General features: G+C 47.8%; 1 long non-coding RNA gene across 1 annotated transcript in view; it reads left to right on the plus strand.

The window, feature by feature from the left end:
* Positions 1–18044: 18044 nt before the first annotated feature.
* Positions 18045–18881, plus strand: part of LOC147576899 (uncharacterized) — a 48092-nt gene continuing 47255 nt past the window's right edge. The window contains exon 1 of the long non-coding RNA XR_015241254.1: positions 18045–18358. This is a non-coding gene — a long non-coding RNA (uncharacterized LOC147576899). The remainder of the gene's footprint in view (positions 18359–18881) is intronic.

The raw sequence follows: 18881 nt of genomic DNA on the forward strand, positions 1-18881 counted from the left end.
AGTTACTTAACCTCTCTGAACCCAGTTTATTTCAAGTGAGCACGAATCTAATACCGCACATATCTGTTCTGGTGTTAAATGACCCAGGGCGTATTAAAACGCCTGGGTGGGATGTGGTGGTTGGAGTAGGCAGCCTGCAAGCTGGGCCCCAGTGACCTCCACCGTCTGGCTTTCATACCTTGGGTTAGTTAGTTCTCTCTCTTTACAAATGCTGCCTTGAGGCCAAGAGACCTGTTCTCTGTTCCTTGTTCCACGCTCTGCTCGTTCTCACCTTCTAACCTTTCTTCCTTGGCTGGACCCCGCTGCAGTCCTTGCTTGTCCACCTTTTAGATGGCCTGGAGGCCCTTTTAATGCCCTCTCTTTCTTGAGGCTTCTCTGAGCCCTCCACCCCAATGCTGGCTGTCGGGAAGTCACCTCTTCTCCCTCTACACTTCGCAGCGAGTATTTATACCTTTCTTACGCCGTCTCCATGCTTCCCTCCTACCCTGTCAATTTTTATCCTGTCTGATCTAGCAGTGCTCAAGCTGTACATTTGAAAAGTTAATGTCCATTCGTCTTTGCAACCTGTTCCGTGCCAGCACACGGCGACGTACGATAATGGGTACTCAGGTAAGTATCGGTTGGGTAAATGATGCTGTGAGGAAGCGTGGGAGGAAATGGAGAATCATGAAAATAATTACATTTATGTTATCTCCTTCTTCTTGAATGCTGACATTTTCCACTGCCTTCAGTATACCCCCCTGAAGTCGCATTTCTAGGATTCCAGCATTCATTAGTGAATTCATGTGCAACTACCTCAAAAAAAAATTCCAAGTCAGCAGAAGGGAGCATTTCTATCCTATTAGCAGTATAGTGTTAGTACAGCTATAACATTAAGGCGTTTTACAAATTATATTAATGACGCATCCATCCATTTAGTTATTTATCCAAAAAAAAAAAAAAATGTGTCCCCTGAAAAGATCAGCATGGAGGGTGATAAAACGAGAACCATTGTGTGATTCCTGCCTTCACAGTCCATCTGGGAAAACCACAAACTAGGGACAGGTTCACCAAGGCAAGGTGTGGAAGGACTTGACCTCCTTCGAGTGGTACTGACCAAAACATTTCAAGCAAATGTACAGACAAAGGAATCGAAATCCATTACGATTTGGAGGCTTAAAATACTTTCAGGCACTGCCCTGAATTCACTGCTGCAGGCCTTCTCCAGCCTAGTAGAAAATGGACAATAGGGGCGCCTGGGTGGCGCAGTCGGTTAAGCGTCCGACTTCAGCCAGGTCACGATCTCACCGTCCGGGAGTTCGAGCCCCGCGTCGGGCTCTGGGCTGATGGCTCAGAGCCTGGAGCCTGTTTCCGATTCTGTGTCTCCCTCTCTCTCTGCCCCTCCCCCGTTCATGCCCTGTCTCTCTCTGTCCCAAAAATAAATAAACGTTGAAAAAAAATTAAAAAAAAAAAAAAAGAAAATGGACAATAATTAAAGTGTCAGTAGAACTGCCTTTGGATTTCCATGAAATGAATACCTGTGGTTCTGTATTTTCCTTGCCAACCTGTCCAGGTAGTTCTGAGAATCCATTCCAAAGCTATTCATCCCCTGATAATGCAGATTTATCAGGTACCAAAGACGTGGGCCTTGTGGTGAGGATGTGCTCCCACGAGGAGAGCAAACCCTTGGAATCCATCCGTGACCCTGGATTCGGAAGCGGAGTGGTGCGTTCTACCCCCTCCACTTCTCAATTGTCTGCAGGTTTCCGAGTTCGAACCCCAAGGCAGAAAGAGACTAAAAATCATTTCACATCACTTGCTACAACCTTGAGGACATCGTGTTGATGAAAATAATCAAATACTGTATGATTCTAGCTGTATGAGGTACCTTGTCAGATTCATAGCGACGGGCGCCTGGGTTGCTAGGTCAGTTGAGGGTCTGCCTCTTGATTTTTCAGCTCAGGTCATGATCTTACAGTTCGTGGGTTCCAGCCCCCCATGGGGCTCTGCGCTGACAGCATGGAGCCTGCTTGGGATTCTCCCCCGCCCCCCCCCCCGCCCTTCTCTCTGCCCCTACCTTGCTCTCTCTCAAAATAAATAAATAAACTTAAAAAAATTTCATAGAGACAGAAGTGGGATGGCGGATGGTGGGGGCAGGGGAGGGAGGAGTAGGAAGTTGTTAGTTAACAGGCACCGAGCTTCTGTTTCGCAAGACGAAAATGTTCTGGAGACTGGCTGCACGACAATGTGACTATCCTTACTACCAAATTGTACGCTTAAACATGGAAAAAATGGTAAATGTTACGTTCTGTGTTTTTCACCACCATTAAAAGAAAATCATTTCAACACCCCCTCTGCCTTCAAACTGGACAAAACTTTAATGTACCCCAACAGAAGGGAATTTCTTGTGTCCTTAAAGATCTGGAGAAAATACTCCACCGTCTACTTCCTGCAATCCTGCCTGCCATGCTCTGGGCCCTCCTTTATAAGGAGTTTCATTTTGAAATACACTAGAATACCTCTGGGGCAATGTAAGCCTTTTCCCAAAGGTTGCTCCCCAAAACCTCCTAAAAAAACCAAAAACCCAAACCCAAATTTACCAACTTTTGGCACATTGGAAGGTAACTTTGGAAATCACTGGGTGAAATCATTACGTTTCCTTTCTCTCTTCCTCTCTGCCAAGCAGAAGCAGGAATGGATATTGGCTGTTGTGATCATACCAGGCCAAGTGACCATTACAAAAAAGAGGGAATCGTGAATGCTGGTTAATACTTACAGCCACACACATTTGTGAGTGCTTTTGCACGTGTTACCTCATTTAGTCCTTGTAACAACACTGTGAGGCAAGTGCCTTGCTGTCACCCCTGTTTTGTCGAGGAGAAAACTTTGGCAGGGAGGTATGCAGTAAATGACCCAAGCTCATACTCCAGAAAGAGTTGGAACCAGGATTGAATTCCACGCAGTCCAGTCTTTATGACGATGCTCTAAAACCCCAGCCCGCACAGCCGTTAGACCTAGTCAGGAAGGGCTCCCCATTCTGTGCTCTATGCTCTAAAGGATGCCCTCTCCCACCCACTGCACCCCTCCCCATGGAGAGGAGCCTACGGGCCAAGAAGCTATGACCACCTGAATCCCGTGCCAGGTACTCTGACCCCTGTGTCTCTTCCCAAACAGTCCTAGGCCTGCCTCTAGGGCCTGCACAGCCTTCCTTCTTTTTTTTTTTTTTTTTTTTTTTTTTAAATTTTTTTTTTTTAACCTTTATTTATTTTTGAGACAGAGGGAGACAGAGCATGAACGGGGGAGGGTCAGAGAGAGGGAGACACAGAATCGGAAACAGGCTCCAAGCTCTGAGCCATCAGCCCAGAGCCCGACGCGGGGCTCGAACTCACGGACCGCGAGATCGTGACCTGGCTGAAGTCGGACGCCCAACCGACTGCGCCACCCAGGCGCCCCTGCACAGCCTTCCTTCTTAAGCTGCCCCTTGTGGGTGCTACTGAACCCCCATGGTGCACACCAAGAGGCACCCAAGGGGTGACTGGGGAGCGAGGATGGGGCCCAGATGTGTGGACTAATGTATCCTCACGATGCAGGTCGAAACCAGAAGTGGACAGAGAAGGGAGAAGTCCTGAGGCTGGGGTTGGTTGTGGCCCACATGTCTCCATGCCACCATGTTCTGGCAGAGAACCCCAAGGACTCTGGGAACTCCAAATGTGGACTGGGCCCTCCGGCTCATTGCTATGAAGATTTGTTTGTTGGGGACACCTGCGTGGCTCAGTCGGTTGAGCCTCCGACTCTTGATCTCAGCTCGGGTCTTGATCTTAGGGTTGTGAGTTTAAGCCCCGCGTTGGGCTCCACACTGGGCCTGGATCCCACTTAACACACACACACACACACACACACACACACACACACACACACACACAGAATATGTGTGTGAGCACTTTGTGTATATTCCCATTTTGTCCTTGTAGCAACACGACAAGACAGACGTCTCCATTTTCCACACACGGTTATGATAAGAAGCTGCACTATGGTAGCATTTTCTTCACCTCCCTTATCCTACAACAAGACTGAGCTACTGAAAGAAAGAAAGAGAAAGAAAGAAAGAAAAGAAAAAAAAAAATAATAACTCTCCTTTTGTGACTCTAAAATCCTTTAAAAACACCAGGAACACCTGGGTGACTCAGTCGGTTAAGCGTCTGACGCTTTGATTTCGGCTCAGGTCATGATCTCACGATTTGTGAGTTCGAGTCCTGTGTGGGGCTCTGTGCTGACAGTGCTGAGCCTGTTTGGGATTCTCTTTCTCCCCCGCCCCTGCTTATACTCTCTCTGTCTCTCTCTTTCAAAATAAAAATAAATAAACATTTAAAAAATGCAAAAAAAAAAGTTATTTCCCAAATGATCTCATTTTAACCTCATGGTGTCCTGTGATCAAGAAAGTTCAGGGACTCTTTGCTCGTGTTACCAAAAAAAAAAAAAAAAAAAGCCAAGGGTACTCAAGAGATTTGCTCAGGAAATTTGAATCTGTCGCTGGAAAAAGCAGGCCTGTGAACCTCTTATTTCCAGATTACCACCCTCGTCTTTGAAGGAAACCTTAAGATGATTCATATTCATTTTGCCAGCTGGGAGGCCTTCACTCTTCCAAAGACACTGAATTAAAATGTCACTGTCCTTTTCCACAGGCGCATTTCCAAGAGGTAGTTACCAGCGTCCAACCTCCAGGCGTGGTCATTATGGAGATGGGTGGATGGGTGTCTTTTCACCATTATCACCATTATCAATAACCATGTGCCAAGGCTGGCCTGCTTTGTCCTTTTATTTAAAAATAGGAAGAGGAGGAGGAGAGGTTGAGGGAGGGAGGGTGAGCAAGGAATATCTTGCTTCCTGTCCCCCCTCCCCCCCCACCTTAAACTTGAATCTGAGAATTTGCCTCCGGCTTTCTCTTTTCCAACCAAGCAAAAAATACCTTAAAAGTGAAGTGAAAAGATGGCCTAATGATGGTAGTTAAGTATTTCCGATGTGACAATTCTGCAAAGGCCGGGAAGGGACGTAAGCTTATAATTGGGGCGAAGAGTATGTTCTGTTCTGTGCTGGGCACACGGTTCCTTGGGCCAGGTTGTCACAAGGCTGGGCCTGAGACTCTCAAGGCTGCATCTACCCGATCCTTACCCGGCCCCGTGACATCTCATGTATTTGTATCGTCATGCTTTCCGTTTGGCACAGTCATTCAGTTAGCATTAGGGCAAGTTCCCCGGGAAGCAGACTCTGCCAGAGGGAGGTTAGCTGGGGTTGCTCTCAGAAACAGCACGGGGAAGGGAGTGAGGGAAGAAGAAGTGGGTGGAGGGGGAAGCTGAACCGCCATGCACTTGCCCCAGGGGCCACAGGCAGCTCTGGAGCCGAGCTGGCCCATCAGAGTTACCCTAACCTGGCATCCCAGGGTGGGGCTCGGCTTCTGTAGCTCCATACAGACTCTTCACGCTGGGGAGTGGCCTCCAGCTGGGGAGACAGAACCTTGGGCCAGCAGTTCCCTGCAGCCCGGGGCAATTTCCAGAGAAGGAAGGAGGTACCAGAAACTGGGGGGGGGGGGGGGGGGGGGCGGGGATGAGTGCCTTGGTCCTGAAGGGGATCGGGGTGGCCTACTCCATTATTCGTCGTACATGTCCTCTTCCCTCAGAATACAAGGTGGTGGAGGCAGCCATCTTGTGTTTGCCCTGCATTTGCTCCCCCGGGGCCCACAGCCCCCGTTGACACACAATAGGTGCTCAGTGCACGGTTGTGGAAGTAATACAGAATGGGTTGACACTTTTCATTCTGCATATTTCTTATCGCCTTAAACATGGAGGCAGATGGATTCCTGTAACACATTTCCCTAGAAATATTTTTTAAAATTTTTAATCTTTATTTATTTTTGAGAGATACAGAGACAGAGACAGAGTATGAGTGAGGGAAGGGCAGAGAGAGAGGGAGACACAGAATCTGAAGCAGGCTCCAGGCTCTGAGCTGCCAGCACAGAGCCCGACGCGGAGCTTGAAGTCACAAACTGCGAGATCATGACCTGAGCCAAAGTCGGACGCTTGACCGACTGAGCCACCCAGGGGCCCCTTCTTTCTTTCCAAGTCCAGTCTAGAATCACACAATGCATTTAGTGGCCCTATCTCTCTAGCATTTTTTAATCTGGAGAGTTCCTCAACTTCTTTTTGTCTTTCACGACACTGATATTTTTGAAACACTCGGTCTAGTTGTTTTGCACAGTGTTCCTCAGTTCGCTTTTGTCTGTTCCCTCATGATACATGCAGGTTAAACATTTTTGACAGGAATACTATATATGTGATGCTGTGATCTCAGGAATCACACTGGGAGGCAGATGATGCTGTTTGTTCCATTATTGGCCATGTTAAATTGGATCATTTGGTTAAGGCAATGTCTGCCAGGCTGATCTATATCAAAAGTATCCTTTTCTTGGGGCGCCTGGATGGTTCAGTCAGTTAAGTGTCTGATTCCTGATTTCTGTTCAGGTCATGATCTCACGGTTCATGAGTTTGAGCCCCACATTGGGCTCCATGCGTTGGTGCAGAAACTGCTTGGGATTCCCTTTCTCTGTGCCCCTTCCCCACTCATTCTCTCTCTCTCTCTCTCTCTCTCTCTCTCTGTTCCCTCCTGCACCAAAAATAAATAAACGTTAAAAAAAATTTTTTTTAACGTTTATTTCTTTTTGAGAGAGAGAGAGAGCACGAACAGGGGAGGAGCAGAGAGAGAGACACATACACACACAGAATCCGAAGCAGGCTCCAGGCTCTGGGCTGTCAGCACAGAGCCCAATGCAGGCCCCGAACTCACCAACCGTGATCGTGACCTGAGCTGAAGTCGGATGTTCAACTGACTGAGCCACCCAGCCGCCCCTAAATAAATAAACTTAAAAAAATATATATCCTTTTCTCTTTGTATTTAATGATTGTGATGTGACACTCTGAGACTGTATGAGTTCCCTGTTTCCCCAGAATTGTTCTGTCAATGACTTTAGCATCCGCTGGTGATTCTTGCTTAACGCAAGTGTTATCGTGATTATAAAACAACATAACACTTTTGGAAATAAAAATATCTCACCTGGCTGGCAAACACTAATTGTAGCATCTCTGTAGTTGGACATTCGACATGCTATAAAACCATCATAAGGATATAGATCATAGGATTCCTCATCGGAAGTACAGCTCAGGCCCAGACTTCGCCACACTGGATAACTACCCTCTAAAGTTTTTACTGAATGAACTGGAGATGAGAAATAGAAACCCATATCGTTCTTGGGACTCGAAGCAGAATTAGGCTCTCGTCACAATGGGATCAATCGAAGAATTCCATGTGCTGTGCCCTAGACGTGAATGTGGAGAGGCTGGAAGGACACCCAGGGTTTCTTGGACTGTTCAGTCTCTAAGATACGTGCAGAATCAAACAACAAAGAAATGAATACTGTAGGAAGGAAAAGTACTCCTACTGGCAAAACCCCACCGAGTCGTCAGCTGTTAATAGCATGGAGGTATATTCAACCTGATTTTCCCGATGTGTTTTCTAAGTATCTATCTATCTATATACCTACATACATGAATGTTTGTGCTTACACATTTCAAAGGGCTTATATTTTATATATTACCTGTATATGACCAATACATAGAGTGGTATGTAAGTAAACCTATAAAGATAGGTTGCCTCCCTAATAAAAAAAATTTTTTTAAGTTTACTTATTTTGAAAAAGAGAACAAGGGAGGGGCAGAGAGAGGGGGAAAGAAAATCCACAGTCAGGCTCCACACTGTCAGCACAGAGCCCAGCACGGGGCTCAGTCCCACAAACCGTGAGATCATGACTGAAGCCAAAATCAAGAGTGGGACGCTTACCCGGCTCAGCCACCCAGGCGCCCCTACTTACAATCTTGGTGAGATGACAATGGACTATTCATGTCGCGGGGATCGTGTAAATTGTTCACATAGCTGTGCAGTGCCCTGTGCTTTTATTTATTTATTTTTTTTTTGTGCAATACCAGTTTTGCTTGACTTCAGTGATATTCTTGTTCCTTCCTTCGCATAGTTTTCTAGCTTCCTGGCACCAATTCACTCCCAGACTCTCAGCCAGCAGTATAAATCTCTTCTTATTGTAGTCATTTATATCAGGTAATGCATCTGTTCCCTGTTCCTCCTGGGAACGTAGCTTCCGGTTCCTTCATCCTCCTCCTTCCCCTCTAGATCTGCACGGCCAGGGAATCCAAAATTGCCCCCATATTCCTGGGGACTCTCCTCTCTCTGTTGTGTCTGCTGTTTACTAGATTCCATGTCTGTCTCTTCCTTGGTTTCTTCCCTTATTTTTGACGGAGAACATTCTCTAGTAGCTTTCTAAGAAAGGTGCGCATGGTATGTATGTTTGGAGATCAGGCGCAATTGTAACTTGCACGACGCTATTCCCTGATAGGTTTCCTGAATATAGAATTACAGATCAGAAAGAATTTTCCTTTGTGATTTTTAAAGCACGGCCCTAATGTTTTCTTCCGGCGATACTGTCGAGAATTCCTGTACCATTCTGATTGCTGACCTTTTCCATGTGAGCAGCTGTTCCCATCGGGGAGCTTGCGCGATGTTCTCTTCATCTCCAGGGCTCTGAAATTGTACTCGACTGTATCCTGATGGAGGTCTTCTTTGGCTCATTATACCAGGCCACTCAGTGCAGAAACTCATGGCCTGTAATTCTGGAGCGTTTTCTTGAATTATTCCTTTGATCATTGCTTTCCCTCAGTTTTCTCTGTCTACAATGCCTGTTATTTGGATATTGTCCCTCTCCAGCTAATTTTCTGTTATTTACCCCGACTCTTGTCTTTGCTGTTTTCTACCTTTTGTTTTGTTTTTATTCTATCCTCTGAGGCTGTTCTTCCAGTTTATCTTTTAGCCCTTCTACTAAGCTGCTACTAAGTTTTTTAGATTTTCTTCTGCTCCTGCACTGTTCTGTTTTCTCCAAGTTCTTGTTTGTATTGGTTAGCTATTAGCACGAGAGGGCCGCATAAGGGGTCATCCCCAATTTAGTGGGCTATATTAATAAACACTTATTTTTCACTTGTGAGTCCTCATATGGCTGCGGGTTGGCTGTTGTGTCTCTGGTGTGTGTTTCTCACTCTTCTGGAACCAGACAGCCGTCCAGGATATGTTCTCATGTGGAGGGCAAAAGCTGAAGAAGGTATGCCCCAGCATAAGAGCTCATTTCAATCCTTGGTTTATGTCACATTCACAAACATCTCGTTGATCAAAGCAGATGACGTGACCAAACTTAACACATTGGAACCGGGTGCTACATTTGTCCATGATGGAAGGGAAAGGGGGTAAGATATTTGCTGAACAATAGACCAAGCTTTCACATCATTCTTCCATGTGTTTGTTGGGGTTGCTGTGTTTCACGTTAGAAGCTCCTAGAATGTTTGGTGAGCCTTGCCGGTTCTGCTCATACTCAAAAGTGAGGCACCGAGAAAGCGATCGACAGGCTTTATGGCAACGAGCTGGACTTGCTGACTTGTGAGCTGTGTAGGATAATCCGACGGGGTTGTTTCACAGCAGGTTCCAGTGGATCTTGTTCTTTGAGTAGCTCAGTTGCTAAGAGAAAAATCTTACAGTGTTCTGCATAGGAGGTATAACCCTGGCTTTCAGCAACCTGGGAATCAAGTGGAAGCAGGGGGGCCAGGGATTTCGCTATTTTTGGTTAACAACCCCTATTTTCAATATGGTTCCCCTGCCTCAACTATGCCTGATATCCCTGATCCCAGAATATCTCTGGTTCAGCCTCTTCAGAAAGTAGACCTTTAGGCTTCTGCTGGTTGGTAGAGGGGAGGTCGCCAGCAGAGTGGAGTTGAGGTGGGAATCTGGGGCCTGCTTCTTATGTAGGCTTTGAATAAATGCTCCCATTTTTAAATTTTTTTTTCAACGTTTATTTATTTTTGGGACAGGGAGAGACAGAGCATGAATGGGGGAGGGGCAGAGAGAGAGGGAGACACAGAATCGGAAACAGGCTCCAGGCTCTGAGCCATCAGCCCAGAGCCCGACGCGGGGCTCGAACTCCCGGACCGCGAGATCGTGACCTGGCTGAAGTCGGACGCTTAACCGACTGCGCCACCCAGGCGCCCCAATGCTCCCATTTTTAGATCGCCCTGGACACCCATCCATCGAGGTGCCTTGTGCCAGCCACTTAGGAGCCATTCTGGAGCTCCATGGCATCAGTGTCCTTTCTTCTAGGCTTCTCCCATTGCTAATTTAAGATTTAGCTTTACCTGGTACATGACGTCGGCTGTCAACTTTCCAGTCTCCAAGTGTGTGTTCTGTCGTTTCCTTTTCTATTCTCTCTCGGGTTGTGATTTTGTGCATTTTCATACTCTCACTGTCACCTTAGTTCTGGACAGAGTGGCTCTAGCACAAGGGCTTAATCTACCACAATTTACCAGAAGTTTCTCAACTTACTAGTACTGTTTCACTAACCCATGTATCTAGAATATCTTTCTACAGCAATGTGAAGATAACTTTTTGCTTAATTTTCTTACTGTTGTGTATAACTCAATCAGTCTTTTTGTTATGGCCACTTGGGTAATTTCCAACCCTTTGGTACTAAAATAATGCAAGGTGAACATGTCTGTGAACACTGGTGGATATTTATTTATGTATTTATTTTAATGTTTATTTGTTTTGAGGAGGCGGGGGAGGGACAGAGAGAGAGGGAGACACGGAATCCGAAGAAGGCTCTGTGCTCTGAGCTGTCAACACAGAGCCCAGCGCGGGGCTCCAACTCACGAACCCATGAGATCATGACCTGAGCTGAAGTCGGTCGCTTAACCGACTGAGCCACCCAGGTGCCCCTCCGTTGGTGGACATTTTCAAACAAACGTTCTGAGTAGTGTAATTGCTGGATGTGAGTTTTAAGGCTCACTGCTTTTGGAAGCGTGGAGGGAACAGCAGGTGTCTGGGCCCTTGAAGTTTCTGCCTGCCCAGATCTGGTGTCCTAGGGACCTGTCCAGCGTGTTCTCACAAAACCTGATGCCGGGAAATGGCAGTCTCTTATTCATGATGCAGATGGAGCCCTTGGGTCAGGTTTAGAACAGAGTATCGATCCCAAGACCATGCACAAAGCAGTCAGTGATGGACAGCTGAAGATGAGACAGTCTACGCTTCAGGAGTTTAAAATCTTTTGCAGCCATGAAACGGCGGCACTGAAGAGGAACCACCTGGACTTCCTCTTCCCTGAAACTGGGCATGTGTACGATGATCACGTGACAACCGATGTTTGCCCTGACTGTCTTTGTAGGCACCTCTGAACATGCTTCTTACAGAATAAATGGAAGAGAAGAGACAGAGTACCAACTCCCAAAGCCCCGATGAAGTCACGACTCCACATGTCCCCAGGTTGGTGACAACCCCCGGGGGCTGCTCAGAAATGACTGCCAGTTTCTCCTTTACTTGCCCAGTAATACCTGCCCCCCGCCCCCCGTCCACTCTGCAGCTGTCCAGATGGTCCCCCATGCCTCTGCCACTCGAGAAGGAAAGTAGATGAGATTAACTTGTTTAAATCTGTGCTTCAAACACTCGGGGCAGGAAGGAAGCAAAAAAGGCTGGCTATAGCATTGAGTAAGAATTTCTTTTTTGAGGGTATTTATCGTATTTATTTCACTCCCAGAGTTGGTCACATGTCAGGTAGGGTTAGGATGCCAGGATAAAGCAGAAGCAAAGCCACAAAGACCACACAGAGAACATAGCACCTAACAGTTTCTTCTCAATGTTTTGTTGAATCGTGCTTGGGTCTACTTCACCCATTAAAGAGAGTAATGATTTGTTACTTGTGCGTTTTTTTTAAATATTGAGGCAATCTACCTGTATATATTTAAAATAGAAATTGCTCCTAGTAATAGACACCATTTATTATTTTCAAGAACCAAAACCTTTACATGCGGGGCACCTGGGTGGCTCAGTTGGGTAAGCATCCAGCTCTGATTTGGGCTCAGGTCGAGATCTTGCAGTTCATGGGTTCAAGCCCCATGTTGGGCTGTGTGCCGACAGCACTCAGCCTGCTTGGGATTCTCTCTCTCTCTATCTCTCCCACACTTGTGCTGTCTGTCTGTCTGTCTCTCAAAATAAATAAACTTTAAGCAGTTTTTTTTTTTTTAAAAAAAGGGATGCCTGGGCGGTTCAGTCGTTTAAGCGTCTGACTCTTGGTTTCAGCTCAGGTCAGGATCTCCTCGTTTGCGGGATTGAGCCCCACGTTGGGCTCTGTGTTGACAGCTCAGAGCCTGCTTGGGATTCTCTCTCTCCCTCTCTGTGTCTGCCCTTCCCCCACTCTCCCTCTCTTTCTCTCAAAATAAATAAACAAACTTAATTTTTAAAAATTTTACATGCAGTATCTCATTTGGATGCCCTTAACTCCTTGTGGTGGGTATTTTTATTACACCCATTTCTACCCTCCTTTTATAGATAAGGAAGTAAGCTAAGAGAAATTGCAAATCTCACCCAGGGTCACAGGCTAATAAATCATGAGATTTGAGCCCAGCATTCTGACCCCGGAGCCTGTGCTGTTTCCCCAAAATACTTACATTTCTTCAGATCACCTCCCAGTCTTAATCATGCATGATTAAGGCCACATACTGACAGTTGTATTCAAGTGTTCAAAGTGGTTTGTACTCTGCTCTCTTTCCTCCCACTTAACGTATCCAACATGTTTCCGTGTTTCCCCCGTCGGTATAATTGTTATTTCCATTTTAATAGGCTCATAGTATCTCACTGAATCATCATAGCGTCACTTACCAAACCATTTCCCCCCGTCGGGGTTTTACGTTTTCACTGTTTTTGGTTCTCATGGACAACACTGTGATGAGCTCTGGGCTCTCAGCTTTTGCTTTAAAAACCTGTATCTCCTTAGGATAGTTTCCTAGCATGGGGATTTGCCGCATATGATCAGCTTGCTCTCCAAAGTGTTATTCGTTACATTACTGCCAGGAGTGCATCGATGGCCCAATTTCTCTGTATCCTCACTAGAATTAGCCAAACGGAGCACATGCAAACAGGAGTACGGACTAAATGTAGGGCTATTATGATTATTGTTGCAACGAACACTATTACGAACGGTCAAATGGTCATTGGTGCCGCTACCCCTCATTTCTCTGCGGTTCCCCTCCCTGTCGCTTTAATATCCTCACTTGAGGTCGCAGTGCTGAGTTTGGCTCCGTTCCAGGACACCGGCAACCCGGGGAGGAACTGAAAAAGGCAATCCATTATGCAGACACCCAACAGCTGGTGCTAAAAGTTGTTCCTTCTCCTGCATTTGCGATCCCTATGCCCCACCTCTTTGCGTTAACCAAAAAAAATAATAATAATAATAAAAATTGGGAACATTTTGGTCCTCACCCTCCCCACTCTTCCCTCCTGTTTCCGCAAGTTAAGTGGTCTCCCTGCCGGTGTTGACCCGTCCTCTCCACCCCCAAAGCCATCAGGCTGATTTCTGATCCTTGCCCTCACTTGCCTGTCCACACGTTTTCTAACCCGACTCCCTTCTTCCCTTAACCCTCCCCACGCGCAGCTGCCCGTGAACCGACCTGAGGCAGGTCCCTGCCTCGAAGTTGGCCCCTCAGGAATGGTTGGCCCAAAAGTTGGCCCAACCTGCGGTGTCTGGTCCCCTCCACAGTGTACCCCCCCTGCCCCCCCAGCCTCACTTCCTTCCGCTTTCTCCGTTTGCTCCCCATATGCCTCATCAGTCCTTGGGACGGGGTCTTCCCGGCTCTACCAGTGGCGTAACTGGACAGGCGCGACACGCAGAAGCTTGGAGACCGTTCCCCCACCGACGTCTATCTGTGTCTGCCGCTCTGAATCACTCTAGGGCGGGGGGAACCTGGGAAAGTGTCTGAGGCATCTTTAAAGCAACCATGAGTACGATGGCACGGGCACTCAGCAGGTTTTCCGCTTGGAATCGTGCCAGCTCCCTTTCCCCATCTAGCACGGAGCTAGAGGGAGCTCTCTGACCGCAGCCTGGGCCCCGTCCCTGCCCCAGCTTCCCACTGTCTCCGTAGGGTGTCATCTCGTGCCGAGTAGGAGCTGCTCCGTCTCTAGCCCTGCACTTTCATCCTCCCGGAGCTCCAGCCTGCTCTCACCCTGTCTCCGGCCCTCTGCCCAGCCCTACGCACCTGCTTACAGGTCCCTGGACGGAGGTTCTCTTGGGAACCTCCAGGCCATCCACAGGCGCTGGCCTCTGTCTGGAGCGCCTTCTCAGTCCTCCACCTTCCTGGCGTGCTTCTCTCTCATGGCTCCAGCCAGACGCCACCTCCTCTGCAAAGTCTCCTAAGACCTTCGCGGACAGAATTAGGCATTAGTGACTGCGTGACGCCATCCACTTATGTGTATACACGCATCGTGTTATACTGATTGGTCAGAATCTCTCTCCACTAGATAGCGACTCCTCCAGGGAAAAGGACCATGTTTGATTCACTTTGGCTTTCCCCATGCCTGGCATCAGCTCTCGTACAGGCGGTTGCTTCTGGACAGAGTATAGCTAGAGTTCTGTCTCCTCTAACAAATGGGATGGACCAGATCTCCAGCCCAACCATCTCACGAAGAGCCCAGCTCTGGAGGATGGGAGGATATAGGTTGGAACAGAAGTGGACCCTGACCCCTTTATCTCCCTCTCCCCTGGCCCCATTTGGGTAAAGACTGGAAACTTCTCTGGGAGCCTTTTGGTTCTGGATAGAAAAAAACAAAAGAGGAAGCAGCGTCTGCCCCATCACCGTGAAAGGAGAGGCTTGGGGGTTTCCTCCGCTCCTCCAGACCCGCATGTCTCCAGACTCAGGGGAAAAGGGAGGAATCGGTGGGTGGGCAGGAAGTGATCAAAACTGGGAGTTATTAACTGATTGTCTGCTTTCAATGGACTGTCTGTTCGTTTTGAAAACAAAGGGTTGCAGACCCGGAGAAAAGCATACATGTGGTGCCTGTTTCCCCAGAACATTTAGCTGCCTTCCACCTGAACAAAATTCCGGTTCTGTGAATCACGAAGAAGGGAGTCTGCTGGTTCACGGCTGTGGTCCAGTTCCAAGCCCACACTCCACACTCTTCTGTGTGATGCTGGGACTGGGGCACTTTGGCCTCACTTCTCCTTTGCCAGAGGGTCCCTGTTTATTCTGGCCGACAGCATCATCAGAGGGAGACTGGAAGGCAAGAGGAGGGAGGAGGCAGCTCCCATGCTTGTTTGCCTGCTGGTCCCACTAACATCACCGGGACGATGCTTCTTTACCCACAGCAGTGTTGGCTTCAGGAACAGCTGGTTCCAGTTTCCAGAATCTTTCATTCTCCCCGAACGAGCCTTGTGGTGTGTCTGCACCAGTCTGTCCGTGGCTGGGAGTCGGAGTCTCGTTCCTTCAGCCCCTCCTCTGAGCTCCTGGGTTACCAGCACCCACTGGGGAGCACAGCCCTCCGGGGAGTTCTGGGGCCCACCGTGTGCAGCCCCTTGATTCTGAGTCTCAATAGGCCTCAGTCTCTTTTCTTTGTTCCTGCAGCAGCTCTGTGTCTCCCCCCTTGTACTCCCCTTTGGCTTTTTCAGTCTCCCAATCCCTGCAACCAATTTCTCGTATTAAATTATCTCTGCTAAAATAACTGGTCTGGTTTCTCTTTCCCTGACCAGTCCAGGGAGAACGGCTGTTGGGAAGCTACCACTAACGTCCAGCTCAATTGCAATTTCAAAGTCACCTCTGATCATGGTCATTGTCATAATAATGATTCCCATTTACTAATATCTAGGTATGGCACACACCATGTGTCAGATTTGAATGTATTATGACAGACTGGACATACAGAAGGACAACGGCTAGACCATGTGTGACAACAGAACTCTGGCCCACAGAGTGCAAACTGGTGCAGCCACTCTGGAAAACAGTGCGGAGGGTCCTCAAAAAATTAAAAACAGAACTAGCCTATGACCCAGCAATAGCACTACTAGGAATTTAACCACAGGATACAGGAGTGCTGATTCGTAGGGGCACATGTACCCCCAATGTTTATAGCAGCGCTTTCAACATTAGCCAAATTATGGAAAGAGCCCAAATGTCCATCAACTGATGAATGGGTAAAGAAGAGATGGGGCGTGTGTGTTGGGGGGGGGGGGGGTTGGGGGGCGGGGGGTGGAATACTACTTGGCAATGAAAAAGAATGAAATCTTGCCGTTTGCTACAATGTGGATGGAAGGGGAGGGTATTGTGCTAAGTGAAATAACTCAGAAAAAGACAGATATCATATGTTTTCGCTCATATATGAAAGTTGAGAAACTTAACAGAAGACCATGGGGGAAGGAAAAGGGAAAAAAATAGTTACGAACAGAGAGGGAGTCAAACCGCAAGAGACTCTTAAATACAGAGAACAAACTAAGGGTTGATGGGGAGGATGGGGGAGGGGAAAATGGGTGATGGGCATTGAGGAGGGCGCTTGTTGGGATGAGCACTGGGTGTTGTATGTAAACGATGAATCACGGGGATCTACTCCCAAAGCCAAGAGCACACCGTATACACTGTATGTGAGCTAACTTGACAATAAATTATATTACTCTCCCCACCCCCCCCCCAAAAAAAGAACTCTGACCTACAGGACTCAGTCACCGACCACCAGCTTCCCTAATTTTTGCTCTTGCTTCCAACTCGGGACCAACCACAGAAAGCCAACTATGTCTCCCAAACCAATCACAGAAGATGGCCAGCCGGCTTCTAGTTAGCCAGCCTCCAGCTTCTCCATGGCAATAGCCTCCAATCGGGGCACACCCGAAACCTTCCCCTTTCCTCCGCCTCCCCCCCGCCGCCGCCCCCCCGCCTGCTTCTGAGTCTCTGCGAGCTCAGTGATGGTGGCTGCTTCCTTGCTATGGCAAGTTCTGTGTGTTATTTGGGTCATCTTCATTTATTTCCACAATTAATGGTATTTCCTACTGTCATCCAGCAAAGCAGACATAATTCCGCCCATTTCCCAGATGAAGAAACTAGCATTCAGAGAGGCCCAAGTATATAACAATTAGGTGACAGAGCCAGGATTCAAACGCAGGTAAATCTGACTCCCAATCCTGAACTGGCCCCAGCCTACCTCTATCATGGCACTCCTCCCCCAGTGTTTATTGTTTCCTACTGTGATTATACCTTCAGGAGGTTGCCTCCCTGACTAGCCCGTGCCTTTGTCAGAGTTAGGGCGTGCAACTTACAAATGTTGTATTCTCAACACCCACTCAAGGCATGACAGCCAGTCGATGCCCCTAAACGTTATTCAGTAATAATGCTGAGGAAATGTCTCCGATTATCCTTCCCCAGCTGACACTTTGAGAAGGAAATGACATCAGTTGAGTGAATGATCCAGGATGTATAAAACTCTCTTTTCTCCCCCCCCCCACCCCCACCCCGGGGCTGTGGTGTAGACTGTGGACACGGATATGGAGGAAGGTAGCGCCCGCCATCTGCACGTCATGGGGGCTTACAAGCAGGTGTCAGTGGGACCAGGGATCTGATAGAAACAGGAGCCAAGGCATGCTTGTGCTGTACCTGCATGAGGTCAAAATGAACAAAGTTGCCCGAGTCCAGAATCAGTCATCGCAGTGAGTTAGCATTTTGCAGTTATGTGAAGTAGCTGGTTGTCTTCTTCATCAACTCCCACACACATTATTTTTTTTAACTGAATTTTCTTTTTTTTTAATTTTTTTAATGTTTATTTATGTTTGAGAGAGGGAGACACAGTACCAGCAGGAGAGGGGCAGCGCGCGCGCGCGAGAGAGAAGGAGACACAGAATCTGAAGCAGGATCCAGGCTCCGAGCTGTCAGCACAGAGCCCGACACGGGGCTCGAACCCACAAACCACGAGATCATGACCTGAGCCACCCAAGTGCCCCATCACACACCTGGTTTTTTTGACGAGGAAATGATACCTACTCTATTTTATTTTTTAAGTTAATTCACTTATTTTTAAAATGTTCACCTATTTTTGAGAGAGCGTGAGTGAACGGGGGAGGGGCAGAGAGAGAAGAAGACCGAAGATCCTACGCGGGCTCTGTGCTGTCACAGAGCCCGATGTGGGGCTCAGACTCATGAACCGTGAGATCATGACATGAGCCAAAGTCGGATGCTCAACCGACTGAGCCACCCAGGGCGCCCACGCACAAATATCTTGTGTGCTGTTGTCAAAACCCTGCGTCTGCGGACCTGGAGAAGGCAGAGACCAAAACCCCACCCTGTAACCAGAACTGCTGGGAGGACCCGCCACACCAGGGCCGACCACCAGGTGGCACTAGTGCTGAGCTAATATGGGCTCGGCTTTTCCGCTCAGCTTTCCCGAGAGGCCGCCGCATTTAACAGAGGCCAGTGATTAGCAGGTAAAATAAAAACGAGCTGGAAATCGGGCTGCTCTTATAATCCCACAGCGAGCCTTTTATGCGATTGTGACTTTTATCATTAAGAGGGCGTTTGTTCTGCAGCAGAGGCCTGAATTAGCAGTGGTTTTAAGAACTGAATCCAGCCTAATGTTCAGACTACGCTAAGCAAGGTCATGAGGGCTTTCAGAGAAGTGACCTGAGCGATCTCCCAGCAGGATTAATGTAAATAAGGTTTTCTTTGATTAGCACCGTTCTCCTGCCCCGGGGCTTTCAAAATTACAGGATTTCGGAGGATCACAGTTTAATTGCTTAATTGTACAAAAATAATACTTAATAAAGAGCCAAGCAAACAAAAATGACAGCAACGTCTTCCAGGCTATCAGCAGCTCCTGGAGGCGGCCTGACATGGGCGAAAGAATGGGTGTTGGATTTGCACTTGGGTTCAGGTCGTAGCTCTGCCTCTTCCGACCTGCACATCTTCCAGCAAGTTCTTTAACCTCTCAGAGCCTGTGTCTTTATTAGA

This window comes from Puma concolor, chromosome D1, assembly GCF_028749965.1.
Source record: "Puma concolor isolate L17-30 chromosome D1, mPumCon1.1.hap2, whole genome shotgun sequence".
In the NCBI taxonomy this organism is placed as follows: Eukaryota; Metazoa; Chordata; class Mammalia; order Carnivora; family Felidae; genus Puma; species Puma concolor.